Raw genomic sequence first — 24816 nt, forward strand, 5'->3', positions numbered from 1 at the left:
TTATTTTTATACCCGAAAGTAAAATACCATATAAAACGTATATACATAGTGTTATAATATATAAAGAGGTACCTACACAACGGTTTTACTTTAAATGGATGTACTGCTCTAGGTGTTTTCCAGTTTTCCACAGAAGTTATATTGCCGCCGTGATAATATGGAAGTATTTAACTATACAATATTATGCAAAGTTTTTAACTAGTGTAGGTAAATAATAATAATATAGTGAATTTTGTAACCAACTAAACATGAACATTTATTATAAATATAAACATTTTAAAATGTATACATATACATATACATGTTACACATCTCCAGTATAACTGTTTAGGTATTTTAGTATTAGCTTGTTATGGGACTGTGTAAATAGTATGTGCCTTGGCGCCAGTGTCCAGTTTTGTGAGGCTCTGACCAAAATACATTTCACGAGGCCCTAATATATGGCAAACATATAAAAACATTAAAACTATAATCCCACGAGTTAATGAGTTATCTTATAAAAATAAGGATTGCTTTTACATGTATTTATTGGTTTATTACGGTAAAATATAGTTTACATTTTATAATTTAAACAAAAACTATACATCACTACTACAAACTATTGTAGGTATACTATATTATAGGCGCCTATATTTTTGATATTTTAATAGTTAACATCAGCAAGATATTGACAAAAATTATTGCTAATAAAAGTTATAGGTGCACGCCAACACTGTATAATCAACAGTTATTACATAAAACTACTCGGCAAAAGTATAAATGTAGTTGTGACACATTTATGGGAAATGTAAATACATGATTAATTTTATTAATATAAATATTTACTTTTATTTCCATTAGGTGATTTATAATTTTTATTTCTAGTTCATTAAATAAAAATAAATACTGTTTATGTAGTATACTTTACAAATGAATAGCATTTTCTGTTAAAAATAATACAAACGTATGCATTAATATGATATTTGTAAAAAGAAAGTGAAATCTAGAGAAAAAAAAGTCAAAAAATTATTTCCTTCGAGCCGGATTTGAACCAGCGACCTATGGATATCTGTGATTATTATGCCACTACAGTCCACCGCTCTACCAACTGAGCTATCGAAGGCAGATGGAAAGAGGATGGTTTTCACTTCATTTAAGTACGCATCACAGTATTTTTTGCCTATAATTATTTCTAAACAGTCAATTCTTAATATTATATTAAAATAGATTCTTATTTCTTATAAAATTTCATTAACCCTTGTCTACTAAATTACACTCGGAATATCCATTTTCTTAATATTTATTTAATTTTTTTAAATGATTTTCCTCTTGGCATCATTACGGCGGTATCGGTATGGTTATATAATTGGAAATTATTGCCACTAATAACTACCTAATTGCCCTAAATAACTGAAAATGTGGTAAGGGAGATACATTCCTGTAATTCAATAGTATTTTTAATTAACATATATTGACTATATTTTAAATTTTTACTTTAATATTGTACATACAAAATTTGTTAATGTTATTATTGTGGGAGGCGGTGGCTCAAGTATGTTGCCTCGGGGAAGAAAAATCTAAATACAGCCCTGCTACAACTGATAACCATTAATTAAAAATATAGTTATATAATATTACCTAGGTAAATCGTAAATATTATGTTATCCTGTATCCGTCTTAAATAATATATTAATATATTTTACTAATTCGATTGTCTACTTATCAACAATCAATTAATAAAAAATTAAACGTTACAAGATAATCGTATGAATAATTGCAAATAGATAAAATTATATTATAAATTATAATGTTCTTTATAATCGTGATTAGGTAATAGGTTATAGATGAACGACATTGACATTGTTGAAAAAAACGGTCATTTCATAATTCTATGTTTTGAAATCGATCGTGGTTGTTGGTTGTTCTTATTTTAAAAGTGTTCTTATAATAAATATTAACATTTTGTAACAGTATTCGATATACGGAAGTATCTTATACGTAATATAGGTATTATTTTCTCTGTGAAAATTATTTCAGTTTGAAATTTGTTCGAAAGAATAAAATACGTGCAGTGTACACACATAAAAATACATTGTTAATAGGAATAATCAAATATTGATTTTCAATATAAAAGCGAGTATGTAGTATGTACCTATATTTAATATTGTATAATATAGTTGAACATTACTCGCATCAGCCCCATAGTCTCGTATACTCTCATCAATATAGGTACAGTTATAATAATATTATGTATAGTGTATTATGTATAGTGCATAGTCATAGTGCATACCGTACAATATGATTAATTCCGTAGTTTATTTATCGTAGTACCTACCTATATTGATAGTACCTACTACCTATTAGAACATTGCCCATTTATAATATTACATAAAGACGTGTTGTAATGGGTGCCCAATCCTAATTTTCATAATATATCTAAATAAAAATACCAAGATATTTTATCAAAAAAAGTCAGATATTATGATACGATGAATATGAGTAACTATACCAAGTGTAGGCAGAGTCTGATTTGCTCAGATAAACAATCCCTAAAATAACGGTGTGCACATTCTTCCGAAACACTCGCAGAAATAAAATCGAATACAAGCGAGGATCGTGTTCACCTTGTGTTTGCACTGCATATTTTGCACGAGTTTATTATTATTATTATTATATATATCAGCTAACCACCGCCGCTTTGCCCCGCTTCGTTATGATAATATATATATGCGCTTGGCTCCGGTGCAGCCCTTTGCAGCAGAACAATATTGTTCAACAACAATATGTTCGGACGGACACCGGTCCCTCACACTCCCGTGGACCCCCTACCCATCCGGGCGGCGAATCGCGACCGGAAGTCGGAACCGATCGCCACCATCCCCGCAGTCCGCGCCGACCGGATGCACGTCCAGTTGCCCGGCCGGCGTTTTCCACCGAGACACTTCCGATTCCGGTCGCCGTCCACTTTATATGGCGCGACGCGCGAAAGACAAGACACCTTTTGTTTTCGGCCCGAAAGCCGATACGCCGCCGTCGCGGTCGCCGCCTCGCACAATGGCGCGTTAGATATTTATATATATATTATGCAAAAATTTGCGTTTTATCATACTTGGGGCAACACACTATACATGCGCGCGGGTACCTGCTACAACTGTCATCATGTAAATTTGAAAAGTTCTTCAGCCCGCGTGCGAGGTTGATGTTTTTCGTAACGAAAAAATAAATATATTATACACATACGACATAAATCGGTTATGTATATCTATGCATACAGGGTGATTCACCGAGCATGCACACCCCTTTTTTTTCTTCTCCGACAATGCAGCCATCGTTCGAAATCTGATTTTTAGAATCGTTAAATATACTTATAGACCATAATATTACATTTTTAAATTCTTGAGATTTTTTGTTGTATACTTAATAGGAGCGTGTCCTGTTGAGCTAAATAATTTACAGTAAAAAAAGAGGGTTCTCATTTGAAAAAGCAGAAGTTTATATCGCCACAGGACACTTCTATATAATATTAAGTAGGTATAGTGCAAAACATTTGAGAATTTGAATAAATTCATTATTAAAGGAATACAAATATGGGGGTGAGCTGGTGAGCATAATAATATGATGCTTGGTGAATCACCCTGTGCAGTATACCTACACATATTATTATTATTATTATTATTATAAACTGCCCGCCGCGCCGCTGTATCGTTTAGGATTTTCTCCGCCGAGTTCCGCAGTTAGGGCACGTCCGTTTTATTTTTTCCTATTTTTCTTCGCGTTATATATTATTATATCCCCCGCAAAGCCGGTCGCGTCCCCTAACTTCTGTCACGAAGACGTGTGTACATATATCGTGTATATAATGCGTGTGCCGTGTACACCTAACCTATTCCACCGTCTTGTCGAGTAGCGGCTGCATGGCAAATGAAGAGAGTCACACGCACCGCGAGCGTTTCCGCACATATACTTACGGCCGATTGTCGCCCTTACATTATATATTATGCTATTTTTTTTTTCACTTTTTCTATACTCATCCGCGCCGAGGGGAAAGCCGCGCGTACATATAAAATACGTTATAAATCCATTACCAGACGCCGCCCGCCCGTGTGAATCGACGGGTTTGTTTTTTTCCCAAGATGATTGGTTTTTGATTGAGCCCCGGAGAATAAGAATTTATACGAATAAGAGCGGCGTATATAATAATATACAATTGTCTTTTTCGATACACAGCTGCAGTGACAATTCTATAAAAATATATACACTGTATAAAATGTTAAACACTATCTTCATATGTCAACAAACTCACGTTTTTTATAACAGATCAAGGTATACTATAGACGTACCAGACGGCTGAACGCATTGATATAGGTATAGTAGTTGATTTCGTACTTTTATTCATTTTTTTCCTCGATCTAATATTACAAACAGACCTCCTCGTTGTGCTGACCGCGCCCCCGAGATTTTCTTTCCGGTTTTTTCTTATTATTTATAATTCACTTTTTTCACCTTCCGTATTTATTTATTACTGACTTCTCGTTTACCAAGCAGGGGTCTCTGACGATCATAACTCTTAACAGCGACGGATTTCCAGATAAGGACACCTCTGCCCTCTTTTTTTTATTCGCTCTTTCCCATCATCCCTCAAGGATCAATTCCCCCTTCTAGACGTCTAAAAGACGCTCGAATCCCTTATAGAAAAAAATCTACCCTTAAAAAAAACATATAAATATATATAATTTAAAGGGAAATAATCCCCATCAGAGGTTTTTTTCATCCATTAACGATTAAAACATCATCATGTCAATCGTCCTTCACTTGACCCTTATTTTTTTTATGTTTTTTGTCCTTCCCCAGTGGATATATTTCCATTACGTATTTCAGATTTGATTAGATTAATTTACTGTACTGATTTTTGATACGAAAAAATAAAATAAAAATAATCTTCCTCCAACAGAAGTATTGGCTTGCTTGTCCATTCATTTACAAAAAAAAAAAAAGACATAGCTTTGTTAAATATAAATGTATAGGTACATTGTAACGATATATATCATTCATGCGTACCGACTTCGTTTTATATACATTCTAACATTTAGTATTAATGTAAAAAAAATAACTTTGTAATCCGAATTAAAAAACCCGTCCTATATATTATTTTATACGTATATATATTACGTTCGTCAGTATTGTGTATAACAGCCAAATAATTATCAAATAACTACATAATATTATTATAATATAATCGTTTTTTCCGTTGACTTAATACTAATATTATTTTGTATGCCCACGATTTCGATTTTAATGATTAAAAATGTAGCAGTAATATGATTTGGGATGAACGGGTGTACAAAATCAATTCATATAGGTTGTAATTTTTTTTTTAAGTAGTCCAAACAATTTTGTCCCCATCGCTGTCGTACACCTTTTGACATTTACGTAAATATAATTTTATTTGTAAGTAGCATAAAAAAATATCTTAAACCAACATTATTATAAAACTTAATGTTTGTTTTAAAAAGCGCTGTCGTCTATATTATAATATATTATATCATCTTATTATAATATAATCATATTATGTAAGCTATGAGTCATTTATTTGTGTAAACATGTTGATTTTCTATAAACGTAAGACTGTTTTTCTTTGCGACAAACAAAAACAAATCAATTTTAATATATTATATTTTTTACTTTTCATATTTAGGTTCTTACGTCACGACTATTGATAGTGTTTTTAAAATTAAATTTTTTTTGTTGAAAATATAGAAAACGATAAATTGTTCCTCCTTTATCGAGACTCTTTCTAATGTGATCGACCGATAAAAAAATAGTCGTTTGTCAAATCGACGTCTATAATAAACGTCTTGTAAGCGACAATTATAATACCTATTAATTTAATCTTTTATCCTAACAAATTTTGAAAATCTAAACGCAATTATAATTTATAATATTATAATGATAATAATAATAAAGCGTGGAACGCCGAACGCGATTAAAAACATTTAAAGATATAATAGATGTATATCTTTAATCGTGGTTTGGAAATAATACTGCAGAGACTGATCTACAACCACCACCACCACAACCACTGACTGCCGCCGTTAATTATTGATAACGCGTATGTGTACTGTGTAGTAGGCGTATGCGACGGGACGGGCATATGTGGTCGCGTGCGAGAGCTCGTATGGGTGTGTGGGTGTGTGTTCGCCCACCGTGATTAATTCTATTTATTGCCGCGTTAATATCGCCATTTCACCCGCCACCCATCTTATCTGCGGCAGACCGCGTTTCTCGGCGCGCCACTGTTTGCCGTCACCGAAACTCGAGTAGGCTGCGGGAATTTTAATCGCAATAAAATATACATAATATTATGTCTTACATTATAATAATATGGTTACTGCGAATGTGAAAACGCGTTAGGTATATATATTTTATATTATATATAAATGCCGGCAACAAAAGTCACGAGGAAAATAATAATAATATGTGCCTATACATTATATTATCCAAAGACTCGTTTCTTCGTGCAAAAAGGGTCGTCTATACCGTGTTATTGGAGGCTGCAGTAATAAAACCACATCACCCCACCGCGCGATACCATCTTTTCACGTTTGTTTTGCACGCGAATTGCTGAGTAAATATTTTTATACGTCCGCTGATACGGTATAATATCATGTGTCGTTGACAAGTTAATATAACGATAACGCATCATTATATTATTATGTTTATTATGAATTATTTTATTATTACTAATACTTATCATCGTTACATGATAAGGTTACGTAACGTAATGTTGAGCATGGGGTATGCAGATTGCAGGAAATGCGAATGCATACCATTACGGTTCGAGTTGGGATAAATTCCCCAAATAAAAATTAACAGAAAAAAAAAAAAATAACAAAACTTGGAGGTACGTTCAATGTTTACGTCTTAATTATATATGTATATAATGTGACAAATGACAATAGAATAATAATATTATGAAATTATATCCATTTTTAAAAATATGTTTTATTTCAACATAAAAAAGTATTGAAAAACGTATTATTATTTCTTCATAATGAGAAGCAGGGATAATAAAAACAGTCATCATATTTTTTTTTTGACTTTACAGTAGGTAGTATTAGCATTTATATTTTTGGGGAGCGCATTTTATCAGCCGCATACCCGCTGCGAATCCGTGTTTTATTCGAGTTTTATTTTGTGTCCGTGTCCAAATCCTAATCTGATTTGTAAATAATAATCGTGTTTGTTAGGTCTAATATCACGGATTCCATCGACCATCATATTATACGAACACTGACTGAACACACTATAAATACACGCAACTGTAGTACTACACAAGTACACAACACTATAATATTATTATTATCATTGCATTTTAGTATGCATTATATTTTTGCGACCGGTGTATATCGTGCATTGTGTGTATACGATACGGGAAACGCAAGCGTGCATGTATATTTGATGGTCTAGTAATATGTTTACATCGGGTAGAGCATCACAACAAAGGGGTAAAACGTCTGCGTGCTACTTACCTTGGGTGAAATGATATTAAATACGAACCGGGCCGGAGGTCCATCACACGACGGCCGGCGGTGCAGTGCCGGCGTCGAAATCAATTTACCTGACCTTAGGCGATTCAATTGAATTAAATCCACGGCCGCCGCTACATAGGGGTCCTAAACCCCCTCCCCCCCCCTTTCACTCACTCTTTCCGTCCATACAGTAAATATTATATATATAAGTAGTAAGTATGGGTACAGACTCCGCTGCAAACGTCGACGGCGACGACGCGCTCTTCGCACACTCGTCGCTTTGACGCGAGTACGTGTTCCGCATACACGAAACACAACACAGTGTTATATAATGTGTACGTACAGTGTACACCGTAATATGTACGTATATATATTATATATATAGCGATACGAGTGTACGACAACCGTATGTGGTGGGCAGTTAAAAGCCTCACCTAACCTCATGAAGTGTACTCGTGGGCGGTGCGTGTCCAATTAAAGCGGGAAACCGTATTTTGCGGTCCCAGGTGGCACGGCCGACTAAATCGTGATAAGACGGTATAGTGGAATGTAATATTATATCGTAGTATCGTATAGACTATAGACATAAGACAGTTTGTAATGGCATATATTATATTGACAGTTTAGTGTAAAATATAGTAAATTAGAACAACAGAATAGCTAATTTAAAATATTCGTAATTTTTTTAATTTTTTAATTATATGTTATAAAACAAATGTCTACAGTGCAAGTGACTAAAAATGCTTAGTCAACCATAATACATTTTATACATTTGTATAATATTGAACGCCAACAAAGTCTTTCCCGTGGCTTAATGTGTTTGTATATAAAATATAAGCGGCCTTATGCATTAATTGTTTCTTTGTATTTTCTCGTGTGTATTTAACTGTTTCCTTTGAGTCTTAACTGAAACTGGTTAATCTATGGACTCAAGACGTGTAGGTAAGGTATATTTCCGAAAGGTGCATATTATGATACAACGGTTATTTTTTTTGTTTTCGCCTTAAACGCGATCAAATCGTAGTTATTGACATGAATCGGACTTCATATAGAACAATACAATATTCGTTATCAATCGACATTTACATCCATTTCAAATGGTCCTCTTTTCTGCAGCGTGCACATTCAGTCTACGGAACTGCAGCTGTGTGCAGTGTAAAACCCAGATGCAGGTCCGCCAGAAAAGGGTCGTGCGTGACGTGTTTCTGTACAATATCGTATTTAAATTTGTATTGCTTTTAGATAAGCGAAACAAATAGTGACAGCGCATTCGGATCGATTTTCCAATATAAAAATGTTTGTTACAGAAGACGCGTAGGTATTCGTTGCGAAAAACTCTGCAGAACTGTAATAATTAATATTATGTTTTATTATTGTATTTTCTGGTGGGCGCCTCTAGAGTCCAGAACTGTGGTTACAACTAACTCGTCCACCCCTTTGCAAGAGCCACTGTAAAACGATAATGTTACGGCCGGGAAAAAAATTATTTTGTGTCGGAAAGACGTGGTCGAAAATATCGCCAGCGTTCATACATATTAAAAACATTATTTACTCTGACGGGGTTTTTTTTCTTAAATTACAAGAAATCAAAAACACCCTTAAAACTTTATCTCCCTCAAATCCTGTCTAATGTTTTTTTCTACAAGTACTTTGTGAACTTAACGACTAAAAACTTGTTAGGGATATATAAACGTGCAGAAAAAAAAACGTCGAAAATAAGGAACCGGAGATAGCGTTAATTTTATACACCCCTTGTTCTAACCCTTTACATTCTGCCGAATTTTAAACACTTCTTCTCTCTGGCCCGCTTCTTTGGTTACAAGTCCTCGTTTTAAGCGCGTAATTATATGGGACCTCCGACCACTTCTCCGACCCGTTTACTGCCGCCGTGGCCCTCTTATACCCGCACGTAAAATACTCTTTAACCCGGCAAAAAACGACCGGAGGTAAACTTAATAATTATTATTACGAGCACTCCATTTTACTAAGAACGAAGATTTTTCCCTCTCATTTTATCTTTCTTGTAGCGATGAAAAACTATAACCCGTAGAATTAGCTAATAACATTTTAAGTTTAAACACGCGGATCACCTAAAGACCAAAATGGTCAACAGTATAAATTATAACAGTATTACATTAATCTACAGGATAATAATAACCTTTCCAACTCTTATACACTTTACAAAAATTGTCTTAAACAGTTTCTTGGTCAGTTTCTCCCAAATAACTACTTTTTTGACGGTTTAAGTTCCGGATAATCCAAAGTTAAAATATTCTTAATTCTTTTCGAAATTTAAACAAATTAAACTATTTAATTACTTAATAATTCGTCTGTGACATTAGTTATTCATTTTATATACATAGTTATTAATCATTATATAGTTATATATTTTTAAAACAGCTTTTATTCAAAGTTTATTATTTTACATTCTATAACGTTTTTAAAATAAATTATAATAAATTGTTTTCGGGCACATGTATAACATCTAAGAGTCTGCAGCAGGATTACTCTGTCAGGGACACTAATGACTACTTAAAGTTTTTGTTTTACCTTTGCAAAATAATTTCAAGCACCAACCACTTTTATCAATATAAATGTTGTAGCAATAAAAAAAAAGTCAAGTAATAATGATGAAACTTTTCTAATATTTATGAGGATAATAAAATAATAATACAATTATGGCTCTACACATGAATCATTGCAATAAAATAAAAATAACTTTTACGATCTATGGTTTTTTTTCAAAATGTATATATTTATACATTTATGTGCTTATTATATAATATATTAAACAATCACAAAGAGAATAATATTTTTTACCAAATTCAAAAGTTACACATTTTGGTGTTTTGATATTTCCTAATACATCATTTAAAAACGATATTATGGCGTTCGATAATTATATCTGATAATATTATAATAAAAACAAAATAGTCAGAAAGGTTCATTGTCGAGCTGCAGACATCATTAGGGGTTGATAATAATTATTTAATATTTCTATCTTGTGTAATGAAAACTCCGCAAAGATAGCCGTTTATATCAAAGGCCAATATTAATCCGATTAAAAGAGCACTTTGTCTTTTATATGAACAAACACGGGGCTATTTCTACCATTTCTTCTTTTTCTCTCCCCCACACTCTCTCACAACACCACTGTGTGTGTTTGCGTGTGTGTATGTTTTTCATCTGCTCGCTTCCGCCCAAGGATTGCGGTTAATTTTAGTCGTCAAAAAGTGATTTAAGAACATCGCATAAACTAAATACACCGGTGTACTCTTTGGACCACATCTGAGATGAAAAATCCACCCTGATGTACTCTTTATACGTATATACGTAGGATAGAACCAGGCGAGGAGGTGACCGGGAAAACAACGTCCCAAAGACTATATTATTATCGTATACAAACGAGGCATGCCCCTCGGGGAATTTTTCTTTGATTTACTCGGCGTAGAACTAATGGTCATGGATCCGCGGCAATTAAACCGTAAATACTCTCGAGGCCTTCCGGCAATTAAAACAAACTTTTTTAAACTTAAAAAATATATTTCTTGAGAATAATAAATTGATCCGATTGGATGGAAAAATATTTGAATCTCCCCTCTTCGCAATGAAAATGAAACCAGACGAATAGTTGGGCAGTATAATTAATTACCGACCAAAACACTAACGTTATATCAGAATTTACTCAAATATAGTATATTAAGTCTACCTGAAGTATTTAAAAAAAATGATATATCTACAACCACGTGGATTTTAAAATATACAATTTTAAGTCTTTCCTTGGAAATTAGATAATGTAAAAATTGATTTATTTTTAAAAAAGAAACTTTTATTAAATCAGTATTTGAACAAGTTTATATGTATAATAAATTATTTGATATTAATTTAATATAAATTTTAATAAGCAGATTTTAGTTTAAACGCATAAAATTACAGATTAGTTTGATACATTACGATATTTAATCACGTATTTTTTCTAAAGAAATTGTCTAGCTAAAATAATTTGTATTCTAAAATGTGATTAAAGTTATCGAAAATATATTTAAACTTATTTTCTTACATGATTTGTGTCACTTGTAATAAAATAAAAAATAATAATGCAACGTCATGAAGTTCCGGCACTGGATAACACAGGCTACTCAAAACAAGACTTCTGTAAACTTAATATATGATAGGTCTATCACAACCATTTAATATAAAAATAAAATATATTAATTGTATAGATTGTATAATTATTATAATATAATATAATGAACAATCAAAATTAAACTTAATATTATAATTCTTAATTAAATAAGAAATATATACCCGTATGAATGTTAACACCTTCATTTTTGTATCATAATATAATATAATAATTTACGAGATGTCGTTGCGGTGGGTAAATGCGACATATAATTTATATTTAATGCGTGAAGCGATTACTAACGCGTTTCATTATATTAGATTATTATAATTATTTTTTATTTTTTTGTTCCGCTTTAAACGCATATACATTATACATATTTATCGTCGCAACGATTTTTACGTTTTATTGCGACTATTGTAGGTTTGGGGCTTATGGTAAATCAAGGGTAAACCCGATATGATTTACGATAATGGAATTGTGGGCGAGAATACAAAAGGCGAGAAAAAAACTAAACAACGGCAACAACAACAACGTGGCGACAGAGATTTCCGTTCGTTAATAACGGCTTTAATTAATTTCATTCGCTTCCATTGTCCCTCGTACGTTGTAAGCGCCGTGTTTACAAGGGTGTTTGGCCGCCGATGGCACCGAGCCATGATTTCGGGGGACTTTTGCCAGGCGATCAGGCTCATTTGGAATGACCCCTTGGAATGCGAAAAAATAAAGGTTCGCCGAAGATTAAACTGGACTTCAGCGATCCCGGTCATCTATAAAAATGTACGAACTAAATAGTAATTGTAGACAAATTAATATCATTTCGGTGTAGGACGTAGGTATATAATATATGATATCATCATCGAATCCCACCCGGGAGACTTTTTAATCAATTGCAATGTTTAGGTATATAGGATGACATTTATCGGTAAATTATGTTTACAAATTTTAAAAATATAACTGTTAGATTTACCGGTATATGAATTTGATTAAGCATCGATAAACTAGTAATTTTATACTAAAAACAAGACGGGTATATGATAACATTGTAATATCATGCGTTAGTTAAATTACCTGGTGTTTATATGATTATTATTAATGTCTAACATTTATCTAATTATTTCTGAATATTAAAATATAATCGAACACGAATAACCAGTGTATTATACATGACGGTTCTCTCTTTTCATAAATTCTCACTTATATTTTAAAATTTAAACCATATATTATATAGAATAATATAGACTGTTGAACATGACACGTTTTCCACGTCTAAATTGAGTGCACAGCTCGACGGTTAATACTTTTTTCACTCGGCTGCAATATTTACAATATGGTTTGTACTGTCGGGCTTGTTTGGTGCGCTGCACACGTATATAAATACAAACGCTTTGAAGGCGAGCACTATTAAAGAGACCGCAGCAGCCTTTGTGGTATATTCGCTGCCTATAGTAAATAAGCAACTACCGCGCGCGGGACCGTTCGTCTTGTATTGCAGCCAAAAGGCGCCCCCGACCCGAAAACGGACGACCCAGTGTGAGCAGAAAATTATAGCCGCCGAAGACGTCGGCATCGGTGAAATTTAGCCGACGAGCGAACGGTTTTTTACAAATCCTCCTCCCCCGCCACCTAACCACGCTCACTCCTAGTATACACGCACAACCTGCTCTACTCCGACACACAACCAACCACTCCCGCCAACGGTCTATACCCGTGTACTCTTCTCCACCACCTCCTCTTCGCCGCCACCTCGCCAGCACCTTATATACCGAGGGCGTTAGTGCCTTTTAATTACAAGACTCCGGGTCGCCCGTCTTTTAAACTCCGCCGTGACGGAGAAAACGCCTTCTCCTTTGCCAGTGTGCAAAGTGTGTATAAAGAACTTTTAAAACTCGACCCCCTCACAAAGGCCCCTTAATTTATTATTATAACCCGAGATCCGTTGTATAATATTTAACGGGTCGGAACAAGCAGGTTAGGTCTCACCGGCGCGGCGAGGTGCGGTGGTGGAATCGGCCGAGAAGTTGCTGCAATGTCGTAGATCGGAGGGAGAGTTGGGGGCATACACCCGCGTACATATATACAACGCGCACAAAGAAACCCATGAGACGATTATACAGTTCGGTAAGGTCTCTTCGGGCTGAGACTTGTTATGGACAAAAATTATAGTTTCGTGCACAATAATTGAGCTGCAGTTATATTATTATGGTTTAGCGTTAGACTATATTATGGAAATATGCATGCGTGAGTACAAGTTATCAGAACACCTTGATTCCATTGTATTATATATTATAAAGTAGGTAGTCGGGCGTAGCCAGTAAATAAAATATACTAACACACCAATCAAAACATTTAACTTTAGCGCATGCCAAAAAAAAAATAGAAAACACAGCTTGTGGAAAATTCTGAAAAAGAGATTGTTTTGCAAAAACTGAATACAAGGATAATCGGATGATCCATTTAATAAGACACTTATTAATTTGAAAACTTTTGAGTTTTTAACATAATTTTAAAATCGTTATAAAACAACATTTTTCTAAAAAAATAAGTTTATTATTGTTATAATTTTTTACTTTTGGATTCTGAGAGGAACGATGAATGTATTGATTTTACAATGATGTGTTTTTTTTTTTGTGTGTCTGTGTACACGATAAGTAGTTAAAATAATGCTTCGATTTTCAACTCCAGTATCTTGTTTGATGAGAAAGTGAATATTGTTAGTGCATTTGGAGAGGTCAAAATTTAAAATTCTCAATAGTTTTCAAAAGCGTCTTTTGTTGGAATCATATATACCTACAAAAACTAGATAGCCGTCTTTATAAGTACAGTTGTGACCAATGTTGAAGTCAGCCATCATTTATAAAGCAGGCAATGTTTACATATTTTATTTTGCATTTATTCATAATATACATATATACTTATATATTATAAATATTATATACCATGAAAATATAATTTTGTAAACATTGCCTGCTTTGTAAATGGCGGCCGTCTTCGATGATAAGGAAACGCGGCTATCTACTTCTTGTATATATCTATGGATGGAATACTTCGATTTATAGAAATCGAAATTTTGGACGGGTAGTTTATGTATAAACCTAAGTAGGTATTTATAGATTTATAGTTATGCCACTCCTCATAGTGATGCACGAGTAGTGAGTACCTCACAAAATGTTGGTCTACTATTTCGCTCATTTAAACTTTGAATAATTTTGAAATTCCTCTTTGGAATATAAAACGAATTATGTATGTTGTGGTTCAAAAAAAAACTTAAGAAATAACAACAAAAAAAAAGTAAAAAATATCATTTGTTTTCAAAAATGTTATGTTATAAATTATAATGAGTTAAAATTACAAACTACAAATTAAAAAGAAATATTATCAAAAATGTAATAATATATAGTGTTTTCTATAATAATGAGTGTTTTACGCTATATAGTAGGTACTGTAGGTTATTTTTGAAGTAAATTAAAATTACAAAAAATAACAATAATAACAATAAATACGCCAATAATTAATAATAATCTTGTTTTGACTAAACCACGCCAACCGTCTAAATTTCACACAAATCGCCTCAAAACTCGATGTTACTATATAAATTATTTTTTGATAGTTATAAATTATAATATTATAATAAAATGACTTTTCATTCTGTAAAGCGTTAATAATTTGCTTCTAAAAAAAATTACTCTTTATTTTATATATCATATATATATAAGTACCTACCTACCATACACACGAAGCTACCCATCGCACTTTATGCATTAAATATTAACTGATTAGTCTGCACGTATTGAAAAACGTAATCATGTATTTTACACCCTCAAATAAAATGTATATATATATAATATATTCACTATTCTGGTTACCTGTAACTTTATTCCCCTATTTTTTTTCGCTCATCGGAAAATAAGTCCGGTAGGTACTACGGTCGAATATAAACCAAACAGAGACCCTCTTCAATTTTTTAATCTTTCACAGCCGCTTAGCGGCCATCGAGAACCCAGTTGTTATCGTCTCGCCCCCGCCCTGCCGTCCTGTGGTTGTATTAAATATTTAAAAGAAACGAGAGACCTTTTTTTTCCATTCCCGCTATATTATATTTTTTCGCCGCCGTTAAAAAAATAACCTTGCATAGTAATGAAGGAACTGGGCCCCATGAAATATGAACGCATTGTTTTGCGCCCAAATGAGCCTATTTTCCGAAAGAAAACTTTTTAGTCGAACGCTTTTACACGGATAACAATGTCATATTTAGTCTAGGTTTACCGTTTTTATTGATTTTTCCTTTTCAGTATATAAAACGATTCAAACACATGCTAGCCACGATCCCATTATCTAACACCTGCCGGCTTTCATAAAAATTGTGGTGCATATTTTTTACATAAGAATTCACGTGCAGACTCAAAACACATTATTACAATAACAGTAAAAATAAACTATAAATGCTCTTTGATGCAGTATTTATCAAATCTGTTTAAATAATAATATTTAAATATATATATTAATATATTAATATATACCTAATATTCAGTATAACAGAGAACTTTTCTTTATATTTGATATGGAATGTCCCAAATTTATTATTATTTGTTTACTATTAATTAAGATATTTCTTACTATTACCTATAAGCTATATCTATATCAACAAGTATTCTAGATCATACAATTTTTCTTATTTTTTTCTTTAACACGTTGGATGTAATAACACAATTCTTTATAAAACGATAAATATTATACGATAATAATATATCTTTGATAGTTTGATGATTGATTTTGTCACATCAAACAATGAAAAAGTACATTGATATAATTCATATTAATACTGAGTTGTAGATATAGATAATAAATATTAATTCAAAATAATAAATAAGTTAACATAATAATACAATGTAGTTATAAAATATTATATCTATATAAATAGCACATACTTACGTATAATTTATTAAATAATACGACTGTAGTGAATTTAAGTAAATGAAGGTTATAGTGCTTTGAGTAGTAATTATGTACATTTTTGGGCAAAATAATTTTTTTCAATGAATTTCTTGGAATTGGAAGTCTTTATGTAAGTTTTCGTTTCTTATGAACCAAGAGGTTTTTGCTATTATTATTCTGTCTTTCATTGGTTTTGAAGTATTTAAGTAAGTTTTGGTTTCTTATGAACCAGGCCACAATTGCGATGTTGTTATTCCTCTTAGTACTTTATTTATAACGTTTATTAATTTTAAAAATTGTTCTTGTCTTATAAGCCAATTAATAGAAAGTCTTAAAACAAAATAACAAATATATATATTTTTAAGTTATAATTAATATTATTAAACGTATCGTGTATTTTTATACATATTATTACACAGTTCTAGGACATTTGAGGTGGTATTTATAACTCAAGTAAAACAATACACAGGTAGTTGATTATTATCGGTTTAAAGTTATTAATTGTCTTTAAATTAATTTCAAAATAATAATATTGTGATAATAATAATTGTCCCGTCCTTCTGTTGTAGCTATAGTTCGTTCAAAAATTCGAAGAACCGCTATTTAATTTCATTTTTTATTGCTACGTGAAATATACGCATACAAATCTCTTGTGTTCGCCCGTAGGAAATAATATGTAATAATATATGTAGGCTCGACATATAGCAAAAGGTCTCCTAAACCCTCGACCCCATCCGAAAACCCGAGTCCGATTGTAAATACAAATTCACCGATAAGCGCCAATAACTCGACCTTTCCCCCGGAGAAATACGCACTTTTCCACCCTTATGCCGCCACAGCCGCTGCCGCTGGCGGCCACTGAAATTTCCCGTCTCCGCGAGAGCACCCGAGGCCGCCGACCTACATCATAATCTCTGGAAAATGTAAATGTGCGTATATATTCTTGTCGGGCCCTAGCTCGCGAAGACGCATCGACGAAACCATAATATTATAACGACCGCGATAATGCTCCGTTTCGTGTGTGTACTTTCCGTATAAAATTCCGTTCGTATAACCGCGACAATTTCTCGTACAATATAATATGTCAACAGACGCTATCGGAAAAGTTAATCCCACTCGCGCGTTTATTGCGTACTATAGGTTTATGCGAGTGTGCGTTTTTCCAACGGGCCCCCGGTGAAAAATGACGGCAGCGGTGTGCGTATTTGCATTTAAATTGAGACATTCAACTCTCGTGTAGGTGGGTGTCTGCACACGCGGTTGCGGTGCTCCTTTCGTCATTACTGATTAAACAAAAAATAAAATACATTTATACATTTATTATTTCCCTCTTTTTTTTTTCTTAAATAAAACTAACGAATAATATATTTCCGCTCATGACATTCTGCTTGATCCGCTCCCTCTTCGATCAAAATAATATGCAAATAAAATATCAATCATCGTATAGCCGCCACATTGACGTGATGATACTTTCACTGTAAAGGCACTTACTGCAGCAGTGTTCAAAACAAACAGTTTTCCGAAATATATTGGATTTATCCAAGAGCGATGTATACATTTATGCGATCAATCTGTACCTACTGATATGTTACCTATCAGCAAAGTACACAATTTGTCTCGATTATAGTCGTTATTAAGGTAATTCAAAAGTGATGTGCACAATAACTAAATTTGAAATTTATACAAAGAAATTTTTACTATATATTATTGATTAATTAATAATAAATTTATTTATAGAATTTTATATACGGAAGGGCTTAATCAATTATTCAATTTTTTATAAAATATCAAAAGATTTAATAGACCAACCTAAAATATTTCGTAGTGTTTTTTCTATACTTGTCATATTTAGTGAATATTACATTTTGTTTTTCTATTACGCAAGAATATAAGTAATATAAGTAATTGTGGACTCTCTCGACTGCTATACTTTTCTGTCAGTTATCATTAGTATTTTACATAAGGTATATCTTCTAAATTCAAAAAATTATTTATGATCAGTAATTTTCATTGATGTAAAAATATAATATTATGCAATTTTAAATTGGATCTCAAAATTGTCTTCTTTTGACTGTTAATCAAAATAATATATAAGTATATTATATTATACATCATCTTGAAATTACGTATACCTACCTGATTATAATATATTGGGTTAGATACTTAAATATTAGTTGGTTGGCTTTAGGGCATCTATATACAATATACATAGTTATTAAAATTTAAAACTGTATTCATAAAAATACAAAACAATCATATTATATGCTGAAAATAATGAATAGTTTTGTTTTTCTTTTAACAATTATTGACTGTTATACCTATAAATACGCGTGTTGTTATTTTTTTTATACACAATCGTAAGAGAATTTTTCTTGTAATGTAACCGTTCCGGGTGAACCGTTCGTATTTATTATCGGTTTCTCAATTGATTAATACGAGAAATATATTTCTTATTCATCGGTCTTTTAAGTCACTGCAGCAGTGTCTATAAACATATATACGGTTTCTCGGTGAGCCAATGTCCCGGCACTCAGCAGCAGCAATTCCGTTTGTGCCCAAGCCCCCGGAGACGCATAAAGCAAGGGGTCGTCAGTCGAAATCAAATAGAAATCACCGCGGCGGAAACGGAGCACGTTTTACCGGGAAAACGGACGCGGTCCGAGGGCAAAAACGTTGAATGACAGTAATTAGTGTGGTGGTCGGCGGAGGGCATTCGTGTTGATTTATCAGGTTCTCACGAAGACGGCGAAAGGACAAAGTTGGGCAACGGGTCGTCTAATGCAATCTAAGTATATGTGTGCGCATCGTGTACCGTATATATATATATACTTTATGTGTGTGAATTTTTCATTCCTTTCTCTTTCGCCGTGCCCAATCAGTCTTAACCGAACGCAACCGAAGCGGCTGGGGGGAGGGAACAGGATACGTCTTTTATTTGCAACGTCCATTCCGGTCCGACTCTCATCTCCGGGGACGTAGGAAACTTCTGGGCGACACTTAGCCAGGACGTGTGCTTTTAAGTTCAATACGAATCAATTATTCCGTTTTCCCCGCAATTCAATTATATTGTGCGCTGCATACAAGCTCACAGTGTATCTATCTATGTCCATATGACTATATATACAAACATAAGTCTCGTGGTCAATGTCATCGTTATATTCTACTCCAGCAATAGGAACCTGCAAAAATCAATTCCGTGAATCAGAAATACGTGATTCCCCAGAGTATGTACTGCGTAGTACGTTAAAAATATAAAATAAAAATATATAAACACGCACGTCACGTGCACGTTTTTATAATATAACGAACTTATCCGGGGAGGAGGTAAATTATAAATTTAGTCGTCGAAGCCTGAGAATAAAGACAAAGGATTTTAAGTTTTCCAGCCCACTTGGTCGAAAAGTGGCGACGAGATAGAGGGAAAAGTATAGCGTTTTCTTCTTTTGAGATTAATCTGACTGGTCGCGTGGATGGGTGGGCGGTTAGTGGATTCTTAATGTGCGAACTCAAGCAAAATGCTAAAAAATAAACCCAAATGAATATCCTCCTTTAGAATATTATATTTTAAACGAGATTTTATGTGGTTTTTTATTTTTTGATTGTGCAATTTGTAAATAACCGATAACTGCAAAAAAGCATTTTTGAATAAATATAACTGCAGTGTATAATATTTACGTATATATATTATATTCTTCTAATTTCGATCAACTAAATAGTGATTTAATACTACGTATCCGCAGAGTTAAAGTATAACATTCCTTTGTGGTGCTCGCATATTTCTTCATACTATAGTATTTTATACTATAATAATTATTGCAATAATATAGTTTTTTACTTGAAATATTAACTAGAAAAAGCCTGATGCAAACAATATTTATAGGTTTCACTTCCCAGTTCCAAATAGAAACGCTGGATCTCACGCACTCCTTTTGCTGAGGACCTACACAATAACGATTTAATATTGCACATTGAAATAATATAATTTATTAAATGCGTAATCGAACGATTCGTATATTATAGACATTAGGTACATAATTATAATATGACTTATCGCGGTGTGGCACGTCTATTTATGTACTCCTTAATAAAATGTATTAGCAGATGCTGTGGTATAGTTGGTAGCTGAACTCGAGTCGTTCGTGTAAGGTTAATATTATTTGGTGAATTCGTGATGACGACATTTGTAAAACGAAGTCACCCGAGCAGGCCTACGAAAAATCGCACGAACAGGAACAGCAGCTGCTGCGCCCGACGATCCTCCATGGCGCGATTTCTCGGGTGTATTTTTTTTTTTTTTAATAATAATCCTTTTCACTCGGTGGGGAGAAGTGTCAATTCGCTTACGCGACAAAAGAGTCCGACGACATCTCGACGATGGGGGCAACGTGGCCTATACTGTGTGACTGTTTGAGTGTGTAAATGTGTGTGTGTGTGTGTGTGTGTGTGTGTGTGTATAAATACGACTGCTGCCAGTGTTCGACGTCGCCTCCACTGCCGATAGATTTGCATAAACGGCCGGACGAATTAAAACAATTAATACCGTTATTCTTCCCCCCTCCCCGTCCACCCGTCTATCCGTGGCGGAGGATTCCTCGCCCGCGCTCCAGACGAACGGATTTAATTAAAAAAAATTTAACATCCAGAACCGGCGGCAGCGACGCCCTCGAGCGTCGAAAATTCGCCAAAAACGAACGCGCGTTACGATTATTATCATAATTATAATTATCGACCGATCTCTCCTCCCTCCACAACTTACCACTACCGACTGCAGCAGGCGTGGTGTGTGTGTGTATATATAATAATTTGTTTGTGTGTGTGTGCGTGTGCACAATACGACCGAAAGAACTTACACCCGTTCAACACTCCCGCCACCGTCACACCCAAATATTGGCTCAGTCGTCCGCCTCCGCGTGTTTACAGGAGTTTTCGCGAGAGAGGGCCCGACCGACCAGCCGAATGCTGGCTCGCTGGCTCAGCACTACTTTTAATTAAACGCCGTCCATGAAATTTCATTTTTAGGAATGTCTCGGAGGCCGGTCGGCGTATAGACGTATATACTCGTAGTATAGTTCGCACAATAACGATCACCGCACCGGACCGATCTAATTAGCCGATTGGTGTACTACAAGCCAATAGGTTTTTGAAAATCGTACATAACATAACATAATATCAAACCGCGCCAAACAGCACTGTCCGCGAAAACGTCTATGTGATTTCATATGTACCATCTGCGGTCATGCCTCGTGCCACATTATCCGTAGTCGTATAAACGTGCCCAACCGCATAAATAGGTTTAGGTTTTCTGAGTTCGATATACTACAACCTGTCGCTTATTAGCGCAACATGCGTATCGTGTGTTTCTTTTTTTTAAGTTTCCAGCTCATCCATTTTTGTAAATCAAACGCGTGGCAATAACGAAATTCATTGATACGTTTACGACAAATCGTCAGATTATCGTATGTTTACATGACGTCAAAATCTTTTGATTTCGCGGTGACACTAATATTATCTCTGTATTAATAAATATTTGTGCGCGTATATGTGTGTAACTGTGTAAGACGTAATAGCCATCCTAAGCCAAGTCCGTCACAATCATGGTTCTGAAATTTGGTGCATATTAAATAATCCTATACCTGAGGATGTGCACCTAAGAACGGCGTGCAGGACGAGCTGGTGTATATAGGATGAAAGATAAAATATTTATTATACCCCAGGACACATTATATTTATTTTGGAATAATAATATGGTAAAATGAACGAGTGTAGATATATATGCACTCTAGGGAACCTACCTACTCAAACGCTGAGTACCTACTCAAAACTCGTTTTTATTAATCGAATACTCAAATGTCCTCCGACGAGTGGTTGCAAAATATATTATGTTTTACAGTACTCGGACAAATATAATGACCCCCATATAACGGTCGGCTTTCCCACGACCGCCGACCATTTCACGTAGTTTAATCAGAGCGATTTTGGTGTTAAATTCGATAACGGGAAATACATTATATTATATTGAGAGCGAGATAGATATATAATAATATAACACTTGTCCTTGGAGATCCAACGCGCGTGCTATAAGGGAGAAAGACAGCAGCGATTCAGGGGCGTCTTTCCGAAATTATTGCGTCAAGCTCTGCTGCTTAACCCTTTTCCGGATTTTACAAGCGATCGGGGAGTCGTAAAGTGTTCCCTTCAATCGTTGCCGATAAGGCTTTCTCCGGCTATCCATTAGTAGGGACGTTGCCGACTCAAATGCGTTGTCATAATAATAAAATGTTCGCGTGTGTGTGTGTGCGTGTACACTGAGTATTATATACGTATATAAATAAAAAAAAAAAAACAGTTTTCCACGTCGAAGACAAAATTGCCGGCTATTTGCACAAACGATGTCTTCTATTTTATTTACCATTTTTTTTATTATTATTATTATTATTATTTACAAAAGGGGGAGAAGGTCCGTTCATATAACTATAATATCATACTTTAGTTTTGTTCCTTTTTGATTTGCTCGAAACACTGTCGGCAAACACGTCGACACTCTACCGGGCGTATTATATAGTTCAAATATATTATGTTCGGACGTTTGCATGGAACCGCTATTTAGACCGACCCTAAACAAATATACCACCGAACTTGTTGTTGGGGTCGAGCCGAGGTCCCGGTGAATCCGAAATTAGCCGTTTCATATATAAAACGCTTTGGCAAAACCGCAATATCATATCGTCTCTCGTAGCGGTCAGCGTACTTATATGAAATATTATAATATTATATTAAAAATAAAATTCGGACGTCGTTGGGAAGGGTTAAAACGCGATGTACAACGCGAGCCATAATAGTCATAAGTATAGGTATAATGGTCGTGTATACAATTTGCAAACAGTTTCAATACTATAAAATAAACCGTTATCGACAACAAACGTCGTCCGCCTTAAATATTATATTTTCTTTGTGTGCTCTCTGTTATAACGATGTTCATACGTACCTGTATACATATTATTATTATATGATACTTACATTAATACACACATTACGTAATGCATTAATATTCATACAAGTCGTAATAATAATATAACTGCAGAACGCAATAACGTATAATAATATCTAAGTACATTTAATTTTCGACGTGGGGCATATATTATTATATTATATTATTATTATATATTATTATGTGCGCACTGTGCGTTATAGTGCCGCGGCCAGCACTGCCTCGACATTATAATATAGTTCCGTACAATAATAAATTTACTATAATCCGCATTCGAGACGAAAACCGCCACCATCGCTCATGATATTATTATTATTACGACGACTGTATTATAATCGTTGCGCACTTGCTCGAAACTTAAACAAGTGTCTCCGGTAATAAGTATAAGTGCGTTTGTCGTGCGAGTGTTGTGTATAAGTAAGTTTCGCCTCGAGTTCCGCATCCGGAATGCGAGACACAATGGGTCCATACATCATCACGGTTACCGCGGTTATAAATAATAAACCGTTGCGGTATTCGGAGAAAACGGAGTCAGGGCCTTCCGTGGAGGGAGGCGTGCCTTATCACAATTATTAGCGACAGTACTATTTGCCTCCCGCAGGCGATAACGCGAGGTCATTCCGATATAATAATATTGTATTATTATATACGTCGTCGACACACAGTCAAATCGTCCGCACCAGATTCTTTTGTCGGCGTTACTTTATTTATCGACGATTCTTCGGGATGATGACTTTTTTCACTCGTCGCTTTTCGTGTTAAATCAACCGGACGGGAATTAACCAAGCAAACCGACGACGCGTATATATAACACCGCAAAAAAAAAAACAGAAAAAAGCTGGTCCGATCCACGAGTGTTGCGCTGAAAAAATCGTTTTCTTTTGACGCCCTCGAAACAGTCGACAATTACCGTCATCCGGAAAGGGAGTGTTTTCCCTTCATCAATTTCATCTGGCGTTTTTTCTCCCGCCCCCGCCGCGCCACCGCCGTCATCATCGTGATTCTTATATTTTTAGTGGCCGTGTCGGTTTTAACTTTATATAGCGAGATTTTTTTTCCCCACTTTTTTCGGACATTTTTTTATATTTATATATATTATATACATGCACAGGGACATCTGGGATTGGTGGTGACAGGATAATGGGTATGCTGTGGCGGGACTCAGAAGGCATAGATGATTGATCTGTTTCCCCGTGATGCCGCCGCTATAATATAACGTTAATTGGATGATCGATGGTTTTGCGAATTTATTATAATGA

At 34.3% G+C, this 24816-nt stretch overlaps 1 protein-coding gene and 1 non-coding gene across 10 annotated transcripts in view; one reads left to right on the top strand and one right to left on the bottom strand.

The window, feature by feature from the left end:
• Positions 1-24816, top strand: part of LOC132951777 (uncharacterized) — a 260467-nt gene that overhangs the window by 184150 nt on the left and 51501 nt on the right. The gene's annotated exons all lie outside the window — the stretch shown is intronic.
• Positions 1011-1102, bottom strand: Trnay-gua (transfer RNA tyrosine (anticodon GUA)). Its single transcript is given in 2 exon segments — positions 1011-1046; positions 1066-1102. It is a non-coding gene; the product is annotated as a tRNA-Tyr (tRNA).

Source organism: Metopolophium dirhodum, chromosome 9, assembly GCF_019925205.1.
Source record: "Metopolophium dirhodum isolate CAU chromosome 9, ASM1992520v1, whole genome shotgun sequence".
Classification (NCBI taxonomy): domain Eukaryota; kingdom Metazoa; phylum Arthropoda; class Insecta; order Hemiptera; family Aphididae; genus Metopolophium; species Metopolophium dirhodum.